General features: G+C 37.9%; 1 protein-coding gene across 5 annotated transcripts in view; it reads right to left on the reverse strand.

Annotated features, from left to right (window-relative positions):
* LOC141487602 (uncharacterized) overlaps positions 1-11,106 on the reverse strand; it is a 111,274-nt gene that overhangs the window by 10,105 nt on the left and 90,063 nt on the right. The window lies entirely within an intron of this gene.

Consider the following 11,106-nt stretch of genomic DNA (forward strand, 5'->3'; position numbering starts at 1 on the left):
GAGGTGTTGAGAAGGATCGTGGAGGTCGTAAAATTCTTAGCATCCAGAGGTCTGTCGTTCCGCGGGGACAACGAAGTCATCGGATCGCAACATAACGGAAATTATTTGGGTGTGCTGGAACTGCTGAGCAAGTTTGATCCATTTCTTGCCGACCATTTGCACAATCATGCGAATAAAGGTACAGGACATGTTTCCTACTTGTCAGCACCCATTTGCGATGAGTTCATAGCTATAATGAGACATCAAGTACTGAGCCAAATCATTTCGGAATTGAAGAAAGCGAAGTACTACTCGATAAGCGTCGACTCTACCCCTGACATCAGCCACGTCGATCAGCTCACTTTCGTAGTGCGGTACATGAAGGATTGCTCCCCAATAGAACGATTCTTGGATTTCATTCCGATTGAACGGCATGGAGCAGAGTACCTGTCCGATACCGTTGTATCTTTTCTTGAAGAAAACGGTATAGATTTACAGGACTGTCGTGGGCAGATGTACGATAACGCTCCAAACATGGCAGGGCAGTATAGTGGATTACAAGTAAAGCTCAAGGAACACTGCACCTGCGCCCTGTTCGTCCCATGTCTGGCGCACAGTCTGAACCTCGTCGTTGGACAGGCCGCTGGGTGTGTCATCGAGGCGACAAGCTACTTCCAGTTGCTGCAAAAGTTGTACAGTTTCTTCGCTAGTTCCACACATCGCTGGAACGTGTTGAAGAAGTCTCTCGGGGAATGTACAGTGGTGAAACGACTTTCGGACACCAGGTGGTCTGCGCGCGCGGATGCTGTATCTGCATTGCACGAGTGTTACCCAGCAATAATCGACGCACTGAGGACCATGGATGACGAACGAGAAACTCCGGACACGCGAAACGAAGCTCGAGGCATTTTGGCGAAACTGAAAACGTTGGACTCTGTTCTGCTGACCGAGATGTGGTCAGCAGAACATTTTGGTTAGGTGCAACGAGACGTTGAAGTGAAAGTCTTCCTCTCGACGTAGCCCTCAAGTTGGTGGAATCCCTGCTTGCGTTTGTGGAGAATCAACGCGACATGTTCGAGACCTACGAAGCTGCGGCAAAAAAGATCTTCTCGGACTTCGAATACAGGCATAAGACAACCCGTCAGCTCCCGACTGACTTTCTCCGATGGAGCTGCAGAAGATACCCAGTTCCAGGGCCGCGAGGAATTCAGGATTGAGGTCTACCTTCCAATCATCTTTGATCACTCAACTGCAACATCGTTCGAAGGCTTACGATCAACTACTCAATTTGTTCGGATTCTTTTCCAGGTTGAGCGTTTTTCGCTCCAGGTTGAAGAGCTGCAAGATCACTGTCAGACTTTTAGCAAAAAACGACGTCGACGAAAAATAACTGCTGATGGAATGTGAACACTTTAAGCATTATTTGATGCAGGAAAAAATGTTCAGTGATCTCATACCTATCTATGACATGTACAAACTTTTAAAGAGTAACAGTCTTGCTGCCAAGTTTCCTAATGTAGAGATCGCGTTAAGAATTTTCTTGTGCTTAATGATCACCAACGCCAGTGGTGAACAATCATTCTCCAAACTCAAATTGATCAAAAACGAACTGAGGAATAGCATGAGCCAGGAGAAACTCAAATGGCTGTCGCTTATGAGTATAGAGGACGATGTCCTCATAGATTTAGATTTCAAAGATGTAATCGAGGAGTTCGCCATTAGAAAGGCCCGAAAAAACCTGTGTAATAAATAAAATGTTGTAAAAAATATTTGTTTTGTTAAAAACATTTTTTTATGGGGAGGGGGGAGGGGCCCCCAACGGTGACTGGCCCAGGGCCCCGGAAAACCTGAAAACGGCACTGCATATGATTGTGAACTATTTAGGAATTGATAAAAAATAAGACAAGGTGGTGAAAGTAACGTATATTTTGTAAAGTAGGATTATACAATTTAGGCCAAAAACTTTGCTAATCTATTCTGAAGGTTTTTCAGAATGATGAGTTTTTCATTTTCTTTTGATATTTGTTTTTAAAATTCTATTGGCAAATTTCAAAGTATAATAAATTCTTTCCCTTGTGAAAAGAGAAAATAAATGATCCAAAAGAACATTATCATAAAGGTAAAAAATGTTGATTTTCGAAAACATTGTTTTCAGCTGGTTGCCTATGCAATCAGTGGCACATAAATTATAAAAATGATAAGGAAATTCTGTCTCTAGATGAATGATACTTTGTAAAAATCAATTTGGAGGCATATATAAACTTCCAAACTTGAAATAACTATATACATTTGTTTCATGTATGGTACTAGCCGCCGTGGCAAAATTTGTACTTCACATGAATGTGTTCTTGAACATTTTCTCAACAGATATCCTTGCCTTCATGTCATGCAATTTTTTGTAATTTTTGGACATGAAGCGTGTGGCAGCGAAGTTTGTTCCGAAATTGCTGAAATGTGACCAAAAAAACCGTTGCATGAGCATCGCTCGGGAATTGATGAATGACGTCAACGGCGATCCATAACTGGCGACGAATCATGGGTATATGTAACGTCCATGTAACGTCCACTTGACTGTCTCGATACGCTTGCAGCTAGCGTCTGAATAGAGTAATCGAATACCGTAGAAATTTCGCCGGAGTTCCGTCGAAATCGGTAGCATTACTCTCGCTGCTTCTAGAGCGGCAGGGAAAATTGTGCATCCACACGCTCTTAGCTGCGTCACGTTTGGTCTATGGTTACCAGTGGCGGCCGGCGTTATTTTCTTTCGGGCATGATTCACAACACAATCCCCTTCCTTGAGGATGTTCGCCCTGAACAACATTCTAAGAGGTGACATCACGACCCATGTAAGGACTCAGCCTCTCTACGTGGACAACTTTAGGCTTGCTTCTGGGTGACAATTGGATTTTGTACAAAAGATCCTTTAACTTTTTGTTTACCAAGTGAGGTTCCTGCCATGGCCTCTGCAACTTGGGACACAAACCTTTCCGACGTTGGGGTTGGTAGAGCCACACTGTATTGCCCTCCTTGAAGCTCACTGGCAGCGACTTCTTGTCGTATCTTATCTTCATCCTGTCGCTGGAAAGCTGTTATTTGGTCCTGGCCAATTCGTGTACAGTTTCCAGTATCTCCTTCAGGTCATTAACATACTGTGAAAGAGGTACCTATTGAGATTCATCGAAAAGATCGCCATACAATACATCTATCGGAAGCTTCAGTTCCCTACCAGTTAACAACATGGATGGTGTGTAACCTGTCGCATTACGTTGGGAGCTCCTGTATACCAACAGAAAAAGAGTAACCAATTTATCCCAGTCTCTTTGGTTTTCAGAGAAAAACATCGAGAGGTAGTTATTGATATTGCGTTTATGCCTCTCAACCATTCCATCGGATTGTGGGTGCAGAGCAGTTGTTCTTATCTTCTTTATTCCCAACAGAGTCATCATTTCCTGCCATAAATCCGATTCGAAGTTGCGGCACTGATCCAAGTGTAGTTCTTGGGGTACTCCAAAAAATCTTGAGTTGAATACAGACAGTGATCTCCGATTTGATTCCCATGTGAATAAACTAATCCAGAAAGCTCACCCCTCACTTAAGCTGATTTATGGAAATCGAAAATTCCTCCCTAAAAATACAAAAATTATTCTATGTGACAGTCTCTTTCTTTCATCTTTGAACTATGGAGATGAACTCTATGGACCAAGCCTCGCAATTAGGAACAAGAAAAGACTCCAAAAGATTTAAAACTTCTGCCTTCGCCTCATTTATGGGGTACGTAGAAGGAACAGAGTCTCATCAAAGCTGTCAGAAACTTGTTGGCTCAATATGTCAAACCGAAGGTCCTTACAGTCATCGTGTTTCTATCAAAAAGGTTATCTGCAATGAAATTCCGACTTATCTATACAGTGTGTAACAACGAAAACTTAACAGAGCTGTTTTTGAACATAAAAAGTAAGATTTTTAAAAAAAGCTCGGACACGTCGATTTCTAATTAAAGGGGGACATCTTTCAGACTAATCAGATTTTTTGTAGTACCCACCCCTTCGGAGGGATGCGTCCGACGACCCTTATTCAGATAGGGAAAGTAGGTCGAGTGGCACCTTGTTTTAAAGGTCTTTCGAATACCTTTACAACTCTGTTGAAAAAAAATTTTTGTAACGATTAGTTTTCGAGATAATTTGAAGTTAAAATTGCCATGTTAATAATACATTAGACAGACCACTCGGTAACTTGTATGCCTAGATAAAAAAGTTCTTCTTATCAGTTTTTTGTTAAATAAAATATCTTTTTTAAAGTCAATACCCACTCCTCTTCTTCCAGTTTTCATTAGTACATCGTTTGAATGTTTTGTTTAAACGAGTCGTGTATTGTTATTTATTATTACTGCTGAAAGGGTTTCAGTTATTGCTTTATTTTTTGGCAACGACCAAAATGCTAATAGAACACCAATTTTATTCAACGAGCAAAACCCTGGTAAACACCAGAAATCACGTTCTATATTTGGTCACAAAATTCAGGGGGACAAGTTCGGTTTTAAATAAGAAAAGAAATTTTCAGAGAAGGGTAGTGAATGACGATAATGCGATTGGAGTGATTGGTCAAGTCATCGCCAATCCCAGGTTGAGTACCAGAGGTTTTTCAGCAATGGCCGGAATGAGCCATATGAGCGCATGGAGAATCCTTAAAAACCACAAATTCCATCCTTACAAAATTAAACTTGTTCATGAACTCAATGAGGATGATTTTGACAGAAGACAGGAGTTTCGTGAGGGCATGAGTGAGAGATTAATGCAAAATTCCGAGCTGCTTTATAACATCTGTTTTTCGGACGAAAGCTCATTTTATTTAAATGGTTGCGCGAACCGTCACAATTACCGTTATTGGTCTGATGAAAACCCAAGACAATACGCAGAAATACATACCCAACATCCCCAAAAGTTGAATGTCTGGACCGGAATATTAGGCAATCATATTATAGGTCCATTTTTCATTGATGGAAATTTAACTGGTGATTCTTATTTACAACTTCTTGAAGAGGCAATACAACCTCGTATAGTTGAAATAATTGAACAGGAATTTATCTATTTTCAACAAGACGGTGCACCACCTCATTATGCCCAGCAGGTTCAAAATTTTTTGAATAATCATTTTGAAGGACAATGGATTGGCAGAAGAGGTCCAATTGAATGGCCAGTACGATAACCAGATTTAACACCACTGGACTACTTTTTGTGTGGATATTCAAAGTCTAAAGTTTATGCTACACAGCCAGCCAATTTGGATGAATTACGTCGTCGAATTATTGATGAATGCCGTGCTATAACTCCTGAGATGTTGAATAATGTATGAGCAAAATTCGAACAAAATCTTTATTTTTGCATGGAGCAAAATGGCGCACATTTTGAATATTTACTCTAAATTTCCTATGTGAGTTACCCTTATTAGGTGTTACTTTTTTGTGTGTGCTTTAAAAACAATTATTGGAATTTATTAACCCTAAAACAGTTTTTTAAACTTTTCTGTGTCATCAGCATCCAAGGAAATCAGCAGATTGTATTCGTTGTGTAGGTAAGTTTTTAGTATGATTCACTTTTTTATCAGAAGCATAAAATATCCACGTCAAAAAGCAACCTTCATAAGGAGGTGTCACTCAATTTACCTAAAATGTAAGGGGGGTTACCAACCCCATTTACCGAAAAAATCTCCTCGTAATAAACAAATAATTCTTACTTTTTTACGAAATCAAATGGACACGTATTAGCAGGTTGTCATAAAAAACCAAAATTTATTTCTTTTATAAAAGTTCTGAACGTAAATTGTACCTTAAAAACAATTTGATTTATTTTAAAAAGAGTTGAACTCAATGAAAATATCTTTAAATCTTCAGATTATCTCGAAAACTAATCGTTACAAAAATTTTCTTTTAACAGAGATGTAAAGGTATTCGAAAGACCTTTAAAACAATGTGCCACTCGACCTACTCGACCCCTCCGAGGGGGTGCCTACTACAAAAAATCTGATTAGGTAGCCTGAAAGGTGTCCCCCTTCAATTAGAAATCGACGTCTCCGAGCTTTTTTTTTAAATCTTCTAAACATTTTAAAATAGGTATTTTTAGTCAAAAATTGAAAATTGAACTACTAGATAAACAAACTCAAATACTCAATAATTTATCCATGTGTATATTTTTTTGTTGTTATTCAAATGCTGATTGATATCAGATGAGTAATGTATTACTTTTTCTATTTTGTTTTTGTTTTTTTGTATTTGATATATTTTTTTTGTTGTCAGTTGTCGTATTTTGAGAACAAACCTGTAGTGTTCTACACTGCAGTTTTTGTACTTCGCTTCTTGGATGTTATATTTTATTTCACCCAATAAATACCATTATTATTATTATTATCTTAAAAAAATTTGGTATTTCAAAAATGTTGCCGCCCCTCAAATCATGTCGTCCAGCACTGGACAGAAGAGATCGCTTCTAATAAAAAGAGATATTCCAAAGTTATGTCTGAATCGTAAGTGAAAATCATAGCCAAAAAATAGAAAATTGACGGGGTTTGTTGAAGCACTGACTTTGGTTTTTGTGAGTGCAAGAAAATGAGGACTATTTGATTGCAGATGTTGGCGCACTGAGTTTATATTTGAATTGTCTGAATAATTCGCCCACTAAGAAATTTTATTCTGTTGAATACATTGAATTATTTAATTTAGGCTAGTATTTTATCCTTTATGCTGGCTCTTGCATTCCGCATATTAACGTAGGTACAATGTAATAGTTTTCCTTCCATAATTTTCGTTGATTAATTTTTATCACTTTTCCAAGATGTATGTTTCCTAATTGTTTATTACAAGTCTGAGATTGAGCAGAAATTAACTATATCATTTGCGGCAGATAAGAGACGTAAACAGAGATTAGAGGCTGTCGTCGTTATAGTGGTGTAGTTTGATTTGTTGCTACTAAACGAGTACACGTGTCTCTAAATACCATCGTCTGTTACGCTCAACATGATTGATGATCATCCCGGCTAACTTCACATAACTTTTCGGTGACAAAAAGCCGGAAAATTAATGTTCTACATTTGGTTCGGCTTAATTTACTTGAATCTCGATTAGCTTTAGGGAGGCGAGTGTGCGTTAATCATTCACATGTGCCTGATATGATACTGAATGATTCTCTCGGTAGTGCAGGTATATAAAAGGCCGCGATAACCAACAAGAAATCATTATTTAGTTGATTAATTTTATTCGTATCATGTCCAGCCGATGAGAAAATACGATTCGACAACGTTATCACGTAGGCTCGATAGTACAGATTATCAAATTTTAAGCTGAATGAATTTCATTAGTTCGGACTTCATTGTCTGATATTATATAAAATGATTTGAAATCCCTGAAATAACTAAAATAGGAGAATTAAAAATTAAAGAAGAAGAATAACAATGAATAGCTGAAAAAACAATTACCTATATTAAGCAAAAAACCTGAAATGAAATAATAGTGAAAGAAAATACATATAAAAATGGAACAAATTGAACAAAAAATAAATAAAATAAAATTAAAAAGGTAAGAGATTCCAAGCCAAGTTAATTCACGACGTTTCGATTGTTAGTATCCACAATCATCTTCGGGTGATGACTGGACCGATTCCTCCGTGAGCTGACTATTTATAGGTCATTTGAATACTTTCACTTATCTCTGCTTTCCTTTTTCCGCTTCACTGGTTTTAGTGGGAGATGAGCATTTGGCGGGAGTTGGCCATTTTTCGCTTGATTATGGGTTTCCATATGTTGCGTATCTCTACGGTAGCTTGGCTGAATACATTGTTGGATAACATGTATGCGGCTTTTTTGAATTTCCTCCTAAACCAATGTTCCTCTTTGTGTATGATCTCAGCTTGGGACCATTCGATGACTCTGCTATTGCTGATTTGCTGGTGTCCCCTCGCTATGTGTGTTTCTTGTGCTCGGCAATGTGAACATTCAATGGCCTCATAGTTTGCGGTAAATGCAATTCTTGGAATCGCAGTTCTCGTTTGGTGGCCTGGTTTTCGTGGGGCTGCTACGGATAGTGTTTCCGGATCTGAAGCAGGTTCTGATATTGTACCTGAATCCAATTCTTTGCTTCTTTTCCGATAATTCTCTTATGTAAGGAAGTGCAAGCACTGGTTGTGACGGCTTCTCTTTCTTTCGGGGTTCCTGTTGTCTTTTAGCCAAAGTCTGTTCCACCATCGCTTTGGAGTAGCCATTTCGTTGAAGATCATTTTTGATGATGTCTAGTTCCTTCTAGAGACCTTCCTTGGTATTGAAGAGCCCAAAAGCACGGTCTACTAGAGTCTTGATGATTCCTCTCTTAGTTGATTGATGGTGGTTGGATTCCTGGTTCAGATAATGTCCTGTGTGAGTGGGTTTTCGATACACAGATGTTTCCTATTTCATGTCGGTCCTCTTCACCAATACGTCTAAGAATGGCAATTCGTTGTGGGCTTCCTTCTCCATTGTGAAAGTGATGGAATGTCTTACGCTGTTGATGTGTTTCAGGAAGGCGTCTAGTTCAGTATTCCCATGGTTCCATATTATGAAGGTGTTATCAACCAGACACGAGGTTTCTTGTGGGCTTCTTCAATGGCCAGAGTTTCAAACCACTTCATATATATGTTGGCTATAGCTGGTGAAAGTGGCGATCCCATTGGCAGTCCCTCATCTTGTGTAAAGAAATCTTCTTTCAGTTGGAAATAACAGTTTCGTTCACAGCATCCTAGTAATTCCATAATTACTTCTATAGGTGGTGAATTCGTTCTATCTTTCAGGTCCTCGTCTCCGGATAGCTACCTCCGTATGATTTGGAGTGCTTCTTCGACCGGAACGTTGGTATAAAGGCTTTCCACGTCGAAACTGATTAGTTGATCTTCATGTGTGACTTCAATTGCCTCTAGTAGTTCGACAAAATGCCTTCAATTCTTCACAAAAGACGATGTTTTTCTTTGTAATGGTTGTATCATGGGGAGTAAAAATCTAGACAAGTTTTGTGTAGCCGGATCTCTGGAGCTGATGATCGGTCTGAGCGAAACGTCCTTCTTATGGATTTTAGGTAGTCCATACAAGTGAGGGGGCTTACTGTGGTGCGGTGTTAGCGATGATCTCTACTTGTCCGAAAAATAGACTAGGTGTTTTTTTAAAATCTGGTACAACTTCTTTCAATTGATGCAGTAGGGTCCTGTACGATCTTTATGTCCCTTCTGGAAAGCCTTTTCGATCTTCTGATCATAGAGAACAGTATCCATTACCACAGTAGCTTTTCCTTTATCTGCAGGTAGGCTCTTGATGGTGGTGTCTCTACGTAAGCCGTTCTGAGCTCTACATTCTTCATTGCTGATGTTAGATGTTGGAACTGGTTCTCGATCCAGCTGTTCTCTGATATTCCATCTAAATTTTTCTGCTTCGGTCTGGTCAATGAGGAAACTTGTGGACGTTGGCGCGATGGCGAAGTTAAGGCCTTTGCTCAACAAGTAGAATAATAATTTGAGATTTGAAACTTAATTTTCGAGTTTTTTTTTATATGCTTCTGTGGAAAATGCATTTCCAGCATTATACAAGCCGTTTTTCATTATGTGGTAACAAATAGGAGGAGGAATAGGAAGATATTGGAAACAAATTTACAGGGACTTTTCTTCTCAAGTTTTATACAGGGAAAACTAGAAATGTTGTTTTTGTTTTTATGAATTGAATTGTTATTTTAGAAAAAATTAAAAGTGTGGAAAAAAAGTTTTATTTTATTAGAAATGCACTATAACGAAGTGAAACTAAACCTTTGATCAAACGTTGCAACAAGGCCATACGGAATTTACCCTTTTATTTCAAATAATGACAAAGTTATAAAATCCCAATTCAGTGGTAGGTATATCACACTTGATATTTTTATACCCTTTCATTCATAATAAGTAGCATGTCTAGCATGATGGCTGTAATGTTATTATATGCATCTCTTATTTTGTATTTGAGATAGTCGATATCTGGACAAAAATGTAATTCTGGGATCAGTCAATTGATCATCAGACTCGCCATCTGTGATGGGGAAAATAATTTTTAATAAGCTGCCAAAATACATAAAGGAAGCACGCACCGTTGATGAATTCAGTAGAGAGCTGAAAAGATTTTTAATTCAAGAGTCTTTTTATAATTTGGCCGAGTTTTATAGTTTTACGGAAGATACGTGGGTGTTTCTATGATGATAATTTATAATAACATACTTTATTGTCATCAAGAATAAATCTTGTGGACAAAGCTTGTGAAAAATACAAATGTAAGTATAGAAATATAAAATGTGAATATGAAAACACCCACAAAAAAGTAAAGTTAGAACGTACGCTATGGTTCAACATCAAAATTTTGTCTTAACATGGTTGTGTACAGATTTGTTTAAATATATTATCAACACTCATATAATAGACTCATAAACATGTATATACTTATATATAATATAACATTAATAAACACACCCATTGCACTAGACAAACACACATTTATATCCAAACAAGAATATAAACAAAAATCTTATATAACCTGAATTCAAATATGCACATTTTGTCACATATAAATTTATCATTATTGCAAATTGTAATAGGGTCTATCAGCCAAAATGTTTTTACTCTTATTCTGAACAATTCATTGGTCAAATTTGCCTGTCTCATATCTGAGGGCAAGTGATCAAACATCTTGACCCCATTGTAATAAATAGAATTCCTGACCAAATTCGTTAAAAGAATTGGCAGTTTCAACCTTGTGAAACGGCTGCTATAAGAATGGCATGAAGCCTCAAATAGAGGCAAACTGTTTCCAAAATGAACAAAGCAATCACTGGTAAAACATTTTGCTCAGAGAATTTGATGACATTTCTCTTGAATGGATGACCAGCTATCTTACAGACCGATCACAGAGGGTTAAACTGGATGATTACCCATGGTCATCCCCAAAAGAAACAGTCTCAAGTGTACCGCAGGGAAGTATTTTAGGACCCTTGATGTTTTTAGTGTTTATTTTTGATTACTCCACTTTCTTATCACATTGTCAAGTACATCTATATGCAGGATGATATACAGTTTGTTACGTGTTCCAAAGTTTCATAATTCA

The sequence above is a fragment of the Leptinotarsa decemlineata genome, unplaced genomic scaffold, assembly GCF_025532065.1.
Source record: "Leptinotarsa decemlineata unplaced genomic scaffold, Ldec_3_MD MMD2_P_RNA_scaffold_4, whole genome shotgun sequence".
NCBI lineage: Eukaryota > Metazoa > Arthropoda > Insecta > Coleoptera > Chrysomelidae > Leptinotarsa > Leptinotarsa decemlineata.